The sequence below is a fragment of the Felis catus genome, chromosome D4 (genome assembly GCF_018350175.1).
Source record: "Felis catus isolate Fca126 chromosome D4, F.catus_Fca126_mat1.0, whole genome shotgun sequence".
Classification (NCBI taxonomy): Eukaryota; Metazoa; Chordata; class Mammalia; order Carnivora; family Felidae; genus Felis; species Felis catus.
Window position 1 is genome coordinate 66,367,723 of NC_058380.1, and position 19,294 is coordinate 66,387,016.

The 19,294-nt window shown below is 38.3% G+C and overlaps 1 protein-coding gene across 1 annotated transcript in view; it reads right to left on the reverse strand.

The window, feature by feature from the left end:
* The window catches only part of ABCA1 (ATP binding cassette subfamily A member 1), a 325,465-nt gene that overhangs the window by 198,542 nt on the left and 107,629 nt on the right, over positions 1-19,294 (reverse strand). Inside the window, exon 4 of the mRNA XM_045042502.1 lies at positions 10,363-10,467. The gene's annotated coding sequence lies outside the window, so the exon portion shown is untranslated. The remainder of the gene's footprint in view (positions 1-10,362; positions 10,468-19,294) is intronic.

Sequence of the window (19,294 nt, forward strand, 5' to 3'; positions counted from 1 at the left end):
GTGATAAGGATTGAATTGCATGTGTAGATTGCTTTGGGTAGTGTAAACATTTTAACAATATTTGTTCTTCTGATCCATGAGCATGGAATGTCTTTCCATTTCTTTGTGTCGTCTTCAGTTTCTTTCATCAGTATTTTACAGTTTTCGAAGTACAGGTCTTTCACCTCTTTGGTTAGGCTTATTCCCAAGTATCTTATGGTCTTTGGTGCAATTGTAAATGGGACTGATTCCTTGATTTCTCTTTCTGCTGCTTCATTATTGGTGTATAGAAATGCAACAATTTATGTACATTGATTTTGTATCCTGCAACTTTACTGAACTCATGTAACAGTTCTAGCAACTTTTTGGTGGAGTCTTTGGGTTTTCTGTATAGAGTATCGTGTCATCTGCAAATAGTGAAAGTTTGGCTTCCTCCTGGCCAATGTGGATGCCTTTTATTTCTTTTTGTCATCTGATTCCTATGGCTAGGACTTCTAGCACTATGTTGAATAAAAGTGGTGAGAGTGGGGGTGCCTGGGTGGCTCAGTCAGTTAAGCATCTGACTTCGGCTTAGGTCATGATTTCACAGTTCGTGAGTTCAAGCCTCGTGTTGGGCTCTGTGCTGATAGCTCGAAGCCTGAAGTCTGCTTCAGATTCTGTGTCTCCCTCTCTCTCTGCCCCTCCCCTGCTCACACTCTGTCTCTCTCTCAAGAATAAATAAACATTAAAAAATAAATAAATAAATAATAAATAAAAGTGGTAAGAGTGGACATCCCTGTCTTGTTCCTGACCTTCGAGGAAAAGCTCTCAGTTTTTCCCTATTGACAATGATATTACCTGTGGGTTTTCATATAAGGCCTTTGTTATGTTGAGGTATGTGCCCTCTAACCCTACTTTGTTGATGGTTTTTATCATGACGGGATGTTGTACTTTGTCAAATGCTTTTTCTGCATCTATTGAAAGGATTGTATGGTTCTTAACCTTTTTTTTTATTAATGTGGTGTATCACATTGATTGATTTGCAACATGCAAAAGAATGAAACTGGACCACTTTCTTACACCATAAACAAAAATAAATGCAAAATGGATTTTGCACTGGGTGTTATATGGAAGTGTTGAATCACTATATTGTACACCTGAAACTAATATTACACTGTATATTAACTAACTGGGAGTTAAATAAAAACTTGAAATAAACAAAATTTAGACATGACATCCTATTGCTTTGGCTGTATTCTGTTGGTCAGAAACCAGTTACTAACCATGTAGTAGTTACAAAGTGCTATGTAAACCATGGATGGGTATTACTAAAAATATTATTTTTAAATTTATAATAACCCTTAAAACTTAAGTGGGGGAATAACCACTGATAATATTTTATCTCCTTCCAGTTTTTTCCGATGTATATAAATAATGTAAATAAATATATTTTAATGTTCTAACTCTTTCAAACTTATGATCATACTATACAAGGGTTATACCATATTTTTATAACTTTTTATTTTAATATAATTTCAAATGTTTCCTACAGAAAAGTTGCAAGAATAGTAAAAAACTTTCATATACCCTTTACCCAGATTCACAAATACATTTTTACCTCATCTTTTTACCATTCTATCTTTATACGTGTATTCATATTTATACATATTATTTGGTATAAACCATTTGAGAGAGGAAGTCAAAGACATCAATATGTATTTCCTAAGAATAAGGACATGGATTTTTTTTTTTTTTTTTTTTAAGTAGGCTCCATGCCCAGCATGGGGCTTGAACTCACAACCCTGAGATTAAGAGTTGCATGCTCTACTGACTGAGACAGCTAGGCGGCCCCATTGATTCTTTTACATAATCAGAGTACAACTATCAAAATCAGGAAATTTAACATTGGTACAATTCATGGTACACAATCTATTTTCAAATCTCACTAGTTATCCCACAAACATCCTTTATAAATTGTTTTTTCTTGGTCTAAGATCAAATCTTAGGTGCATTTAATTCTCACAACTTTTAATATCTTTTAATTTAGAATAGTTCCTCACCTTTTTTGTGAGTTTCTTGACCTTGATATTTTTGAAGGGTACAAAACAGTTATTTTGTACAATGTCCTTTGACTTCGATTTGTCTGATCAGATTTTTTGCAGTTTTGGCAGGAATACCACCAAACTAATGCTGTATCCTTCTCAGTGCATCTCACCAGGTGACAAATGATACTAGTTTGTTAACTACTTTGTTAACTGTGATCACTTTGATAAAGTGGAGCCTACTAGTTTTTTCCACTCTAATGTTACTATTTTTCTCTTTATAATTAATAAGTAATTTATGAGGAGGTACTTTGAATATGTAAGTATTCCATTCTTCATTAAACCTTCACCCACTGGTTTCAGTATCCATTAATGATTTTCTACCTCCATCATTCCTTCTGTATGTTAGTTGGCATTCTACTGAAAGAAGAACTCTTCCCCTTTCTTATTTTTTATGTATTTACTTATTTATTGATTGATATAAGTATGGGCTCATAGATTTTAATTTTATAATTAATGGGTTATAATCCATTACTATCACCATTTATTTTGATGCATAAATTATCCCATATTTGGCCAGTGGGAGCTCTTCAAGTTGGCTTCTGTGTCCTTTTGATACATTCTTGTTGTTCTTTAAGAAATACCTTACTTTTTTTTTTTTTTTTTGAGCAGCAGGCAAAAGTTTATTAGAATATAAGATTAGAAAAGAATAGTAGGAAAGTTCTCTTTGTTCCTTACTTTGTTTTACAAAGATGATCTGGGGGGCGCCTGGGTGGCTCAGTCGGTTAAGCGTCCGACTTCGGCTCAGGTCATGATCTCATGGTCTGTGAGTTCGAGCCCCACGTCAGGCTCTGTGCTGACAGCTCAGAGCCTGGAGCCTGCTTCAGATTCTGTGTCTCCCTCTCTCTCTGACCCTCCCCTGTTCATGCTCTGTCTCTCTCTGCCTCAAAAATAAATAAACATTAAAAAAAAATTTAAAAAAACAAAAAAACAAAGATGATCTGGATTCATTTTGTGCTTCTCTGACACAGTCCTGGAATTAGCTATTTCTCTAAGGATCCTTAGTTCCTTTTATTGGAAAGTGGTATTTACTTCTTTTAATGTTTTTTAATGCTTATTTAGTTTTGAGAGAAAGACAGTGTGATTGGGGGTGAGGGTCAGAGACAGAGGGAGACACAGAATCTGAAACAGGCTCCAGGCTCCAAGCTGTCCACAGAGGCCAATGCTGGCCTTGAACTTGGGAACCGCAAGGTCATGACCTGAACCTAAGTCAGATGTTTAACCAACTGAGCCACCCAGGTGCCCCGTGAAAAGTGGTATTTAGAAACCAGTTTCTGGGTGATAGGTGCACTCATTGTTACTACTTAGTCATTCCTTCTAGGCCCTCTCAGCAGACAAAGCTAAGAAATATCTATATCTATTTATAATTATTTACATATCCATATCATTAAAATTTTATATATCCTTCTACTTATACATAATATATGTTAAGCATATATATTTAAAAACCATGAATTCAAATTAATACCTCCAGTACCAATCCAACACTTCAGAGAATACTCTCACCTTCCACCTATTCACATCTGTAACTTTTCTTCAACAGTGAAAAAACTGGCTTCCATTATTGTCTATATATATACTCACTTGCTTAAGCTAAAATATTCAGGAAGTAGTTTCAGAATTGCCAACTCAGACCACTACAAAAAGTAAATTTATCGACTACAGTTCAATATATGTTTATAGTTCTGGGTTTGTTTTTGTTGTTGTTGTTGTTTTTCTCGAGATCTCAGTGCATGACACAGACAGTGAAATGTGTAAATCCTACATGTACAATGTGATGAGTCCTAACAACTCCTGTACCTATTTTCAACACAAAATGAACAATTTCTCATGTCATTAGAGGGTTTTTCAAAAGCATGAATGTTTTTAAGCTGGTGATTATTTTATAGTATGGATGTATGATAATTGATTTTGCTATTCCTCATAATTAGATCATTAGTTCTTCACTTCATTGAAGAATAGAAACATTCTTCAGTGTTTTCTATTAAAAGCAGTGCTGCGATGAATACCCTATTAACACTGTTAAAAGGAGAATGTGATATCACTGGGTAAGTTATAGTTCTGCTGCCTTTCCTATACTGAAAAAGACATTCTGTTGAATGAATTAATCAAAATTTCAAGATTAAAAGATACTCCAATTGTTATTCCTACAACTAAATTTGTTCTGGCCCAGTGTATTCATTTTTTTGTACCATTATGTCAAATAACTACAAATGAGGTGACCTGCAACACTAGTAATTTATTTTCTCATAGTTCAGGAAGTCAGAAGTCCAAAATCAAGATGTTGGCAAAGCTGGTTCCTTCTGGAGGTTCTGAGAGAGAAACCACCCCCATGCTTGGCTCCTTAGTACCTGAGAGCTGTTGGCAAACCTTGGCAACCTTGTCTTACAGGTGCATCACTCCAATCTCTGACTCCATTGTCACATAGCTTTTTTCTCTGTGGGTGTTCACCAAGTATTTGGATTTGGGGCCAATCAAAATCCTGTAGGACCTTATCTTAATTTAATTAATCACATCTGTAAAGATCCTATTTCCAAACAAAGTCACATTCAAAGGTTCCAGGTGGACATGAATTCTAGGGGAACATTATTCAACCCATGCCCAATATGGCGAGTCCCCTTTGCAACTTCATAATCCCTTGTCTGAACTATTGGGATTAAATGATTTTACATTTATTTGTTTTTTTTTTTTGAGAGACAAACAGAGACAGAATGTGAGTGGGGGAGGGGCAGAGAGAGGGAAACACAGAATCTAAAGCAGGCTCCAGGCTCTGAGCTGTCAGCACAGAGCCCGACATGGGCTTCGAACTCACGACCCGTGAGATCATGACCTGAGCCAAAGTCGGTCACTTAACTGACTGAGCCACCCAGGTGCCCTGGGATTAAATGATTTTAGATTTAGATTTTAGAAAGGTAATTTAGGGTATATACTATATATTACAAAACCACCCCACCCAGTGAGTCCTGAAGCAGCACCCTAGAATCAAACATATTACTATTTCTGCAGTGAAGTATATGCATATTCATACCAAACAAGAGAAATAAAGACAATAGTTAGTTTCACATCATTTCATGTCTAACCTTGCTTCCAAATAAAAATGATTTTGTTTTTAATTTTCAGAGTTTTGGGGATTCCAGAATTGCAGATTCTGAGGGCCTAAATTTGAGACCATTTTCAGGTGGCAATATTAAAAGTCCAAATCAAAAAGCTATCTATTGTAATGGTATAAAGCAAAAGGTCCAAGTACATCAACCTATGAGTACAACTGTGATCACATTATATCATTCATACTTAATATTTACCAGCTCCAAAGCCATTTCTACTCAAGTAGGATTTCCAATACATTAGAAAGCTCTTCACTCCTCAGATACTTCTGGAAACTCCCAGGGCAGACATAGAGTGCCCACAGTACCATCCTAGGCACTTGTTAGTATGGCAACTGAGACAGGAATTTTCAGCTGGGAATGAGCATGCAGAAGCTCTCCTCTAGGTGACTTCCTGCTGTCCTAATCTGCAACTACTCTTTGTTCCTGGAGCAAGAGCCCATTCCCAACACCATCATCCCCCCTGTTTCCTCACTGCCAGGCTTGGCAACAGATTGCAACCAACAACACTTCTGTGAAATGAGAAGGAAAATGTGACCCCTTCCTGTAATCAGCTCAGTTAGAGGTTAGCCCACACATGACTTCTAAAGTATTACAGAGTTTGCTAAAAGAACTCTTCCAGTTTGTCCTCACAATCCCTTTTCTCTACAAGTTGTACTCATGGTTCAGGATAAATTGTTTAGTGTATTCTTTTCCTGTTGTTGTCACAACAACAACGAACCAAAAACTTAGTGGCTTAAAACAACACAAACATATTATCCTCTGGTTCTAGAGGTCAGAGTTTAAGATGGATCTTATGAGCTAAAACCAAGGTGTCCACAGGGCTGTGTTCCTTTCTAGATGCTCTAGAGGAGAGTATTTCTTTGCCTTTTCCACCTTCTAGATGCTCCCTTCATTCCTTGGCTCATGGCTCCTTCTTCCATTTTCAAAGCACATCACTCCAAGCTCTGCTTCCATTGTCCCATCTCCTCTCTCTAACATTGACCTTCGTGCCTCCCTCTTGTAAGAACTCTTGTGATTTCATGTCCCCCTCCCCCAGCCCATTAACCTTCCCATGTTGGTATCCTTAACTTAGTTGCATCAGCAAAGTCTCTTTTGCCATTCAGGGTAATTATATTTGCAGGTGCTGAGGATTGATATGTGAACATCTTTGGAGGGACATTGTTCTGACTACCACATGCTGTACTTAGAACCATCTTTCATGCCCCACACTAGCCTACTTTGCCTCCGTAGACCCTCCCTCACAGTCTACCACGCACCCTGAAACCATCCCTTCAGTTAGTCTACCTCTCTACTCCTTACCATCTCCAATTTATCAGAAATACATAGCTAAACATAGGAAGGAAAACAACATAATTTCCCAGCCAAATCTTCCCAAATTTTGTTCAGATCTTTTTCAAGTTTCCTTTGATTCAGATGATATTTTGAGATTTGATGGAGTGGATGAGGACCCTTGGCTCTCTGAAACAACAGCATACACAAAAAAAACACTTTTATTTTGTCAAACACTTCCTAATTTACAAGTGACCCTCACAAAAATCTAGTTAAATATATAGAGCAAGATTTTTCTTCCCATTTTTATAGTTAAGGAAACTGAGGCTCTGAAATATTAAGTTCTTTGATAAAGGTTACATTGCAGGATAAATATAGATCAAGAAGCTATCCTCTCCACCAAATCATAATGAAGCCAAAGGAAAAAAGAAAACCACACCCTAAAGGTCAAATTATGGAAATATAAAATATAATACTCACATAAGTGTGCTTATATTTTATGGTACAATGTAACGCAGTCAGGATAGCTTTAAGACAATGGAAAAATTGGGTAAGTGTGACCTCTCAGGGGCCTCTTGCTTCCCCTAATTTGTTCTTCCTCTTCTAGACCCTCAACCTTTTTCTAGCTCTAGTACTTTTCCTTCATCTTTTTTTTTTAAGTTTGTTTATTTATTTTGAGAGAGAGAGAGAGAGAGAGAGAGAGAGCGTGCACATGAACAGGGGAAGGGCAGAGAAAGAGAGAGAGAGAATCTTGCACCGTTAGTGCAGAGCCTGTTGCGGGGCTCAAACTCATGAACTGTGAGATCATGAACTGAGCTGAAACCAAGAGCTAGATGTTTACCTGACTGAGCCACCCAGGTGCCCAGGACCTCATCTTGACCTTGATTACTAAGAATCCTCCTAGAAAAGCACTGTCCAATAGCAGTATTATACAAGCCACATATACAATTTTAATTTTTCTTGTCCCACAATTTAAAAAGTGAAAATAGACAAGTAAAATTAATTTTAGTAATGTATTTTAACCCAACATGTTCAAAGTATTATCAATTCAACATATGATCAATATTAAAAATTGATGAAATATTTCCATTCTCTTTTCATTCTAGGTTCTCATTAAAAATCCAATGTATATTTTATATTTACAGCACATAATTTGAGCTAGCTGCATTTCAAATGCTCAACAGCCACATGTGGCTAATGGCTACCATATTAGATATTGTAGTTCTAGGACCCAAAGTACTCCAGTTGTACCTCTTTTCTCTGTTTCAATCTGACTTTTACTCTCATATTTCCAGTTAAAACTCTAGTTGCCTTTTATCCAGTTATGGAATGAATAAGTTGTGGGGATAAAAGACACAACATAGAGTATATAGTCAATGATGTTGTAATAGTGTTATATGGTGACAGATGGTAGCTACACTTGGGATGAGCATAGCATAAGGTATAGAGAAGTTGAATCACTATTTTGTACACCTGAAACTAATGTTAACACTGTGTCAAATATACTCAAATAAAACGAAATTTTTTAAAAAATAAAATTTTTTTAACTCGAGTTGCCTTTTGTCTAAGACATCTATTAGTGACTCTAACAAAAGTTAATGCAGTAAGTGTGTATTTATAATCTTCTTTTTGGATAAAGGAACTGTGTTCTTTTCCACTTAGTTTCTCCACCTTTCTTGGCTAAGCCAGATCCTTTGTTTCAAGAAACAGAACCTGTAGAATGGGTAGGGATATATGACTAAGAAGCAGAGAAAGAACTTAATAAGATATCAAGGTGAACTATTTAAGAGCTGGGATATAATGTGAAGAAGGGATCTAGAAGAAAATAGACATTGAGGACATTAGACTAAGTGAAATAACTCAGTCACAGAAGGCCAAATACTGCATGATTCCACTAATGTGAAATATCTAAAATAGATTCATAGATGAAGAGAGTAGAATGGTGACTTCCAGGGGCAAATGGGGTAGTTGCTGTTCAATGTATAGACAGCTTGAGTTATACAAGATGAAAAAGTTCTAGAGATATTCTGTATGACATTATGTTTATAGTTAACAATAATGTACTGCATGCTTAAAAATTTTTAAGAGAGTAGATCTCATGTGTGTGAATGGTTGTTTGTTTTTATCACAACTAGGAGGAGGAGAAGAAAATGGAGCCAGGGATAAAGAAGCAATATGGGAGGTTGGCCTATGAAAAAACTCCAGAGCAGATTCCGGGTATAGCCTAACTGGGGCTCAAGGAAGTTTCTGAGAAGTGCAGTTCACAGCTAGGAACTGGATCCTCTTCAATATTCTATAACAGACTTGGGTAAAAAATAGAATTCATGGTGCACCTGGGTGGCTCAGTCAGTTAAGCGTCCGACTCTTGATTTAGGGCTCATGTCATGATCTCATGGTTCATAAAATCAAGCCCCGTGTCAGGGTCTGTACTGACAGCATGGAGCCTGCTTGGGATTTTCTGTCTGCCTCTCTCTCTCCCCCTCTGCCACTTGTGTGTGCTTTCTCTCTCTCTCTCTCTCTCTCTCTCTCTCTCTCTCTCTCTCTCAATAAATAAATAAACATTTAAAAAATGGAATTCATTTTTAACGTTTTTTTTTTTTTAATTTATTTTTGAGACAGGGAGAGACAGATCATGAACAGGGGAGGGTCAGAGAGAGGGAGACACAGAATCCGAAACAGGCTCCAGGCTCTGAGCTGTCAGCACAGAGCCCGACGCGGGGCTCGAACTCACGGACCTCGAGATCATGCCCTGAGCCGAAGTCGGCCGCTTAACCGACTGAGCCACCCAGGCGCCCCTGGAATTCATTTTTAATAGCTTTTAGAGGAACTCTTGTTTCTTCTTCAATTGTGACAGAATGAGCTGCGTGGACTTCAGGGATTTATTAGGGTTACATCTGTTATGCCCTATTCTAGAATTACCATGGTATAATGAGGGGGCGGGGGGTGGGGAATACAGGCTCTAAGTCAAGTTATATAGGCTGTAAAAGCCTCTGCCTCTTACTAGCTCTGTGACCTTGAGTGAGTATTTGGCCTCTGTTTCTTCAACTGAAAGCTGGAAGAATCAAAATATCTACTACAAAAGGCTGTTAGGAGTACTTAATATGAATGAGATTATATACATGAAAGCACCCATCTAACTATTCAATAATTATAATTCCCTTTAGAATAAACTCACACCAGGGAACCTGTTAGGGTTGCAAGAATCCAAATTTCAGAGATCATTTTAAAGCTTAAGGAAAAGGACTATATTAACTGTTTCCCAAAAATAGGAGCAAGCAACAGCTCAAGTGCCCTAAATTCTGCAATTTTACCTTCAATCCCCTAAAGCTTTTTAAGTTTTCACCTTTGTGCAAATTAAAATTACAATGACTTACTAGCTTTTCACCCATTGGATTGGCAAAGATTGAAAGACTAATAACACATTGTAGCCAAGAGTGTGGAGAAACATACACCTTCGCACATTGCTGTAGGCAAAACAAAACAGCACAACCTTTGGGTAGGGTAATTTGCTAAGGTCTACTGAAATTTTCAAGGTACATATCTTTTTTATTGACAAGTTTATTTCTAGGATCTTAACATATAGATATACCCCCACATGTTTAAATGATATATGCATAAAGATTTATTACAGCATTGTTTGTAATACCAAAAGCTTATAAACAACAAGCTTGTCAGTCAAACTGAAACTGGGCAAATAATGTATGACACATCCAGACAATGGATTCTATGCCATGTTTTAACAAGAATGAGGAAGTTTTGTGTGTATCAAGGTAGAAAGGTCTCCAAGATATTGTTAAAAAAAATCATCAAAGTGCATGGATGAATACTAAGTTACCATTTATGGAGGTGGGGGTAGGGAAATACACATGTATGTGTTTCAAACTGCACAATCTCTGAAGGCACTCACCGGAAATATGTTAACTCACCGGTATCTCTGGAGAGAAACACTCAGCAGATGGCAAACCGGAGCAGGGGGTAGGAGACTTTTCATTCACTGTAGCTTTTGAATTTTCACCCTGTGCACGATTTACCTATTCCAAAACAAAAGGGATAACATTTTTTTTTTTAAAAAGAAAACACAGTGTGGAATAACACATAATTTGGAGTGAAAGAACTGGGTTAAAGCTGATATTTAGTGCCAGGATGATCTCAAACAAGTGATTTCCCCTCTCCAAGTGTTTGTTTCTTTGGGGAAATATAGGGATAATATAACACTGTTGGGAGGACACCTGAGACACTGGAGATGATAATGCTTATAAGTAACAAAATGTTTTCACATCTGTCTACGTGTAAGGCATGGGAAAACCCAGCTGTCTCCAGATCAGGGTATTACTCAGACTGCAACTGAGTCTCACACTTTGGGTTGATGTCACAAAGGTTCTTAGAAGTTTAAGAACAAAACACAGGGTATTGTAGGGTTCCAAACCTTGCTACATACTGAAACCAAATGAGCTTTGTGAGAAGTTCTGTCTCCCACCCCCAGATTCATGGGTCTATAGTACAGCTACTCCTTTAGATGATATGAACATGCACCAAGGTCTCAGAACCACTCATATTTCAATTCACCTAAACCTGATTCTGTCTAGAACCCTTAACAGCCAGGCAATTTTATTAAATATCATGGATCAACCTCCACTGTAGATTTTTGGTTAATAATCAGATATTTAAAAGTCACGCTCTGGGGCGCCTGGGTGGTGCAGTCGGTTAAGCGTCCGACTTCAGCCAGGTCACGATCTCGCGGTCCGTGAGTTCGAGCCCCGCGTCAGGCTCTGGGCTGATGGCTCAGAGCCTGGAGCCTGTTTCCGATTCTGTGTCTCCCTCTCTCTCTGCCCCTCCCCCGTTCATGCTCTGTCTCTCTCTGTCCCAAAAATAAAATAAAAACGTTAAAAAAATAAATAAATAAAAGTCAGGCTCTAAAACTAAATTACTTAAGGATACTATGCCATTGACTCATTAATTCATTTATTTAATACTTAATATCCAAATATTTGGCAAACACAATTTTCCAACTACCTGTGTCCATATTTTCAAGGGATTATATGCAAAAGTAATTTACTTCAAGAAATAAAATAATATTGACATGTGGTACATGAAAAGTTGCTGAACACATCACTAATCATCAAGGAAATGTACATCAAAACCGCCATGAAATATACTTCATACCTGTTAGAATAGCAATTATCTAAATGACAAGAAATAACAAAGTGCTATCAAGGATGTAGAGAGAGGCACCTGGGTGGTTGAGCCAGTTAAGCATTCCACTCTTGATTGTGGCTCACGTCACGATGTCACAGTTTGTAGGATAGAAATCTGCATCAGGCTCTGTGATCACAGCACAGAGCCTGCTTGGGTTTCTCTCTCTCTTTCTCTCTCTCTCAAAATAAACAAACATTTTTTTATAAAAGGATGTAGAAGGCCACCTAGCTGGCTCAGTCAGTTAAATGTCTGCCTTTGGCCCAGGTCACGATCTCACAGTTTGTGGTTGGAGCACTGCGTGGGCTCTGTGCTGACAGCTCAGAGCCTGGATGGAGCCTGCTTCAGATTCTGAGTCTCCCTCTCTCTCTGCCCCTCCCCTGCTAACATTCTCTCTCTCTCTCTCTCTCTCTCTCTCTTTCTCAAAAATAAGTAAACATTAAAAATGATTTTATAATTTTTTGAAATAAAAAAATTAAAAAGGATGTAGAGAAAAGGGAACCCCTATGCACTGTTGGTGGAAATGTAAATTGATGCAACCACTATGGAAAACAGTATGGAGGTTCCTCAAAAAATTAAAAATAGAACTATCATATGATCCAGAAATTCCACTTCTGGCTATTTATCTGAAGAAAACAAAAAGACTAACTCAAAAAGATATATGCACCCTCATATTTACTGCAGCATTACTTACAATACCACAATATGGAAACAACCAAACTGTCCATTGATGAATGAATGAATAAGGAAAATGTGGAAGGATATATACAATTGGATACTATTCAGCCACAAAAAAAAAGAACAAAACCTTGCCATTTGCTACAACACGGATGGACCTTGAGGGATTATGCTAACTGAAATAAGTCAGAGAAAGACAAATACTGTATAATCTCATTTAAAGGTAAAATCCACACCACCACTCCCCTACAAAAAACAAGCTCATAGATACATAAAATAGATTGGTGGTTGCCAGAGGCAAGAGCTGGGAAGTAGGCAAAAATGGGTGAAGGGGGTCAAAAGTACAAACTTCCATTTATAAAATAAATAAGTCATGGTGACTCTAGTTAATAATATTGTACTGCACATTTGAAAATTGAGAGTAGATCTTAAAAGTTCTCATCACAAGGAAAAACTGTGTAACTACATATGATGACAGACGTTAACTGGGCTTATTGTGGTGATCATTTTGCAATGTATACAAATATTGAATCATTATGTTATATACCAGAAACTAATATAATGTTATATGTCAGTTGTATCTCAACTAAAAAAATTTTGGGGGGGAAGAAGTAAAATAATGCTGAGATTTCTTTGGCCATGGGTCCTCCTTGGAGGAACCATTGCTTTTGACCGCAAGCAAACAAACAAATAAACAACAACAACAGCTATATAGGGAGGATGAAAAAGAAGGCTGCAGCTTCTATAACTGAATCCAGGGGTTTAAAGAATGTGCTTGAGCTCCCCATCTCTTCCACCTCTCAGCTCTGTTTCTCTTTGTACACATTCTCTCCTACAGCAGAAAGTTTCTTGATGGCTTCCAGCAGCTGGTGCTAATATCAGCCATGCAGCTCGCACCTCACAGGAAGAGTCTTTTGTCTCTCCCCATCGCTCCAAAAAAAAAAAAGCTCCAGGTTGGGCCACGTGCCTGCCTCTGAACCAATCGTTCTGGCCAAGGAGACGGAATAGTCTGAGTGGCCAGAACCTGGGGCCAGGGTGAGCTTAGCTCCACTTCAACAATGTGGAAAGGAACAACAGGAAAGCTGTGTACCATCAATAGTCAGGCTGGGTGAGGAAGAGGAGACAGATGAGGAATGGTAGTTTTGGTATGAAAACAGCAGCCAGGCTGCGTCCACCAGGCTAGGGGTAGAGAAATTAAAAGGGTGCAGCCCACGCCCTGCAAATCGATCTCAGAGCTGATGGAAAGAATCACTGGCTCCACAGAAACCTTAAGTATCACAAACTTTAAATTCAGCAGATAGTCTCCCGGGGCATCTGAAGTGTGGCCCAGAACACAGCTGTGGACCACTACAGGCAGCTGCCGGATGCACCAAGCAGACTTTCTTGAAGTTGACAGATGCAAATCTCTTTTGCTTCAGACTCTGAGTCCTAACCACTATTTGCCATCACCTAAACCACTGATTGCTTCTCAAAATCTCCCCCTGTCCAACACATCTGAGGGAAATGATACACTTCTATCTGTGAAGTGGTTATTACATCAGTGATTTACAAGGGAGAAGATAGTGAGATTTTTCAGAAGGAAAGGCATGCCCCAGGCTACCGTGGCAGGGACCTAAGGAGAGGAGAGGGAAGAGAAGATTACATTTTAAAAGCTCCCTAGGTGATTCTGCTACAATCCTCCCTCTCCTTTATGTTGCAATTGAGAATCAGTATGTTCTAAATACAGATTATTGACCCTGTGGGTCATCTACTGTGACACTACCCTCCTACTCGTGGCAATTGCAAACAAAGCAGCCCCTCCTAACACAATCCAAATTTCAATACATCCAACATATCCAGTGGTGACACTTGCAAACACAATGTCAAATTGCTTAACATTATGCCCACCTGACCTAGTAAGTCCACGTCTGGAAATTAGCTCTAAAAGGAATGGAAATAATCTATACAGAAAGAGCATTAGAGGCATATGATAATAATAGTGAGGTTGGTATTGTTTTTATCTGATGCATTTATTGTTTTACAATGAGGAATTCAACGCACATGGTAGCAAATACAGATTGCAGTCTTTTTTGTTTTTTTGTTTTCTTAAGTTTATTTCTTTATTTTGAGAGAGAGCACGCAAGCAGGAGAGGGGCAGAGAGAGAATCCCAAGCAGGCTCTCCACTGTCAGCACAGAGCCCAATGTGGGGTTTGATCCCACGAACCGTGAGATCATGACCTTAGCCAAGATCAAGAATCACTCAGTCCTACTGAGTCACCCAGGCACCTCCAGATTGCAGTTTTATGTAGTGATTAAATGTAAAGAGATTGTAGTAACAGAAAAATTATTAGGTAATGATATTAAGTAGAAAAATTAACAGATGATATAGCAATTATATACAATGTGCACTAAAAAGGACTTGAAAACATATTAAAATGTGACCAACATCTGTCCTTGGATGGTAAATTACCTACTTCTTTGTAATTCTCTATATTCTCCAAACTGTCTATAATGAGCATGACTGATATTTAATATTAGTAAAAATAAAACAAATTTATTGTTTAAAAGGTAACTGCATGTACACCAAAGCATTTCAGTGGATTTCCCTGGGTAAGTGGAATTGTGGATTTTGTTCTTTGCAATTTTTCACTTGCAATATTCATTGTTTTTGAGAAAAGAAAAAAATAATAAAAGAAACCTATTTAAAATATGAAAAGATGGGGGGAAATGTCACTTTAGGCTCTATAAATCCAATAATTCATTCAAAGCATTTAGCGTTTCCTTCTCAACCCCTTTTGCCACCCAATTCTTTGTAACTTAGAATAATAGACCATTATCGGGTTTTGCCTCATGGAAAGTCATCCCTTGTAGCATTGTAAGCCACAAACAGCAGGAAGTCACATTCACCAAGCTGTGCATTTGCAAAATGCATGAAGTAAGGAGTCAGCGTGAGCAATAGCCCTCTGCAGAATGTTTCACCAGTACATCATAAATGTGGGTGGTGTAACTGAAGACAAAGAAACTTTCAAGTCTTTTGAAAGAGAAGAATTTTCAACTTGCAGAAGCCAATATAAAGGATTTAAAAGACTCCATGAATGAATGAATAAATTAAAATAAAAGATTCCAGAAATAAGAATCTTGCATAAAATCTTCCCATTCCCTGGCAAAAATTAACAACACAGGAAACAGCAAGTATTGGCGAGGATGTGGAGAAAGGGGAACCCTCCTGCACTGTTGGTGGGAATGCAAACTGGTGCAGCCACTCTAAAAAACAGTATGGAGATTCCTCAAAAATTAAAAATTGAACTACCCTACAATCCAACAATTGCACTACTAAGTATTTACTCAAAGGATACAAAAATACAGATTCGAAGGGGGGCATACACCTCAATGTTTATAGCATAGCCAAACTATGGACAGAGCCCAAGTGCCCATCAACTGATGAATGAATAAAGAAGATGTGGTATATATAAATGTAGAGATATAGATACAATGGAATATTGCTCAACCATCAAAAAAAAAATGAAATCTTGCCATTTGCAACAACGTGGATGGAGCTAGAGTGTATTATGCTAAGTGAAATAAGTCAGAGAAAGATCAATACTGTATGATTTCACTCATATGTGGGATTTAGGAAACAAAACAGATGAACATATAGGAAGGGGGAAAAAGAGAGAGAGAGGGAGGCAAACCAGAAGAGACTCTTAACAATAGAAAACAAACTAAGGGTTGATGGAGGGAGGTGGTGGGGGAGGGGGAAATGGGCTAAATGGGTAATGGGCATTAAGGAGGGCACTTGTGATGAGCACTGGGTGTTATATGTGATTCATCACTAAGTTCTACTCCTGAAACCAATGTTACACTACATGTCAACTAACGAGAATTTAAATAAAAATTTGGAAAAAAAAAATCTCCCCATTCCCAGACAGACAGGTGCAGTTTCTGTGGCACAGGAAAGAGCAGATCCTAGAATCACACAACCCTGTCATTTATACCACCAAGAAATAGGTAGATCTTCTTCCTTCCTTCCCTCCTGCCCAAGAGTGAAAAATCACCTCTCACTTGAATCATTGCTATGTCCTCTTTACTTGTCTCAACGCTCCCATTCCTTTCTCTAATCTTTTCATCACAGAAAAGCCAAAGCAATTATTTAAAAACATAAATAAGACTATTTCACCCCCTGCTTAAATGTTTGATGACTGTCCCATTCCATGGCAAATAAAATGCAGATTCCTGTCCGTGGTCTAGGAAATCCTGCAGGGTCAGAGCTGCGGTCGCTCTACACCATCCTGGGCCACCCTGACCTCACCAGCTTCCCGGCAGCCACACTGGCGTTTTTCTGCTTCCGCAAGTCTGCCAAGGTTTTCCCACTAGGAGAGCCTTTAAACCAGCTGTGGCCTCTGCTGGAAGAACTCTGCCTTCTCTTTTCATGGGTTTCAGCTAAATGTCAGCTCCTTTGAAAGGTGTTTCTGATCACCTGATCGAAGCAGCTCTCCTCCTGCCCCTGCCCCCAATTCTCTTCCATGGCAGCCAATCATTTCCTTCATAGCACTTGTCACAATTTGTAATTATGGATTTCTACCTTTGTTTACTTTTTATTGTCTGTCATCCAGAGAGTGAGACCCATACTGTATTGTATTGTATTGTATTGTATTGTATTGTATTGTATTGTATTACTTCCCAGTGTAACTCTAGAATAATACCTGGCACTTAGTAGGTCTTCATGGAAAAAACAATCACACAATTTGTTGACTACATGAATTAACTCAATTCTGCTGCTTATTCGTTATGTGTCCTTGCATTGTTAACTTCTCGAGGATTTGGTTCTCTTCATCTGTGCAATGAGAATATTAGTTACCTATCTATAGGTAAATGCTTGTGAAATGTCAGGCACAGTAGCTGCACAGAGCAGGCTCTCCTATAATTATAGTTCTCATGATGAAGGTTATGACAGGCTGGGCATTTAATAGAAAATTCCCATTTTTATCTTGTGAGCTGATAAGCAGGGTCTATTCTTCTCACTGGTGATATAAAAAAAAAGAAAAGAAAAAAGCACAGTACTAGGCACAGAACGGATGCTGGATAAACATCTAATGAATCAATTATCAGGTAAAAGTTTTAAAATTTGAACCTTTAAAAATTTCACCATATGCACTACTAATGATTTGAAAAATTAAATACAACTTGTAGGTCAATCAATAGGTGAGTAGGTAAATAAGTCTGGTACATTAATACAACGGAATTGTGTCTCTACATAGATTGGAGGATAAAAACCATTAGTCATTCACATCTGTAGATGAAATTATCAAGGCATAAGGAAAAGAAGAACCATGACAATAAACAAATGAATTTGCTTAGAGAAAACAAGTGCACTTTTGTACTGATATGTCCAGATTGGCCATGAACTACCTTCAGATTTATACATGGAGGCTGGGTAAAATGAGCATTATCCTAAGGATTAAGGCCTGGTTTCTTTCATTCTGGCTCTGGCATTAAGTAGCTACTTGACCTGGGATGGGTACCTGCCTCTCTCTCAGCCTCATTTTGTAAAATGAAAGGCTTGGACTAGATGATCCCTAAGGTTTTGCTGATTCTAGCATCCTGAGAGTTTGACGCTACATTCGCCATTCACAGCCCTCATTGTCAACCATAATTTCCTAATTAATAATAATGATTTGTCTACATTGTTTAACCTCATGAAATGATCACTGATGCTCTATCTGATGGTGGAAGAATGCAACCAGGGTCCATAAATGAGGCAAATGAGGCATGACTCCACCACCTTAATTCTTTATAATCCTAAATTGGTGCTTGCAACCTACAGCATGAGCTCAAATGACTTTGTGTGTAATTTAGACAACCAAATTCAGAAATCTTAAATTTTCTAGGTCAATACTCTGTAGAATAATAACTCACCAAATAACTGCCAATGCTTACCAGTGACATTACATGATAAACTTATTACTCCTAAAATGTACTAACATTTACCAAGTACTCAAATCGTGACTTATAACTTGTAGCAGTGTAGAACAGTGTGAACAATGCAGCTTCAGTGACAACTAGGCCTGGGTTCAAAATCGAGCTCAGCCCTTAGTTGCTATAAGGTCTTAGGGAAGTTCCTTCACTCCATGAGCTACTGTTTCCTGTAGAACGAGAATAAGAATGTCTCCCTCAAAGGTCTGTTGGGATTACATTAAATGACACATATATGACACCAGCCTTTTTTTTTTATATGGAATTTATTGTCAAATTGGTTTCCATACAATACCCAGTGCTCATCCCAACAGGTACCCTCCTCAATACCCATCACACCCCCCTCCCTCCCACTTCCCATCAACTCTCAGTTTGTTCTCAGTTTTTAAGAGTCTCTTATGTTTTGGCTCCCTCCCTCTCTAACCTTTTTTTTTTTTCTCCTTCCCCTCCCCGATGGTCTTCTGTTAAGTTTCTCAGGATCCACATAAGAGACACCAGCCTTTTTGAGGAGTATGGCCATTTCCTTTCCTGTTGAAAACTAGGCTCTCTCCATTTGTGAGAGGGCAAATGGGAACTCAGAGTAATGGTGGCTCTATCCCCACTACAAGCCAACTCCAGAACCCAATGCCCAGGAAGTCAGCATTTTCTGGTCCTAAACCTTAGCATAGAACAATTGTTGGCTCACACCCATGCTTAATGGATAGCCAATCATTTTTCTAACATATCTGAGCACTTACTCTATTCCAATCACTAATTGGCTGCTAGAAATTTAAATAGGAGGAAGATAAATTCTTTAATGAAGTTACAGGCCAATGAGGGAACACTTTAAAAAAAAAGAAAAGAAAAGAAAACTGCAGCATGGTGGATGGTATAAATGGAGGTTTCAAGAGTTCTCTGAGAGCACTAAATCCTGCCTAAGTATTTGAGAAAGGCCTCATCGAGGAAGGGACATTAAAGTGCCTCTTTGAGGGGCGCCTGGGTGGCGCAGTCGGTTAAGCGTCCGACTTCAGCCAGGTCACGATCTCGCGGTCCGG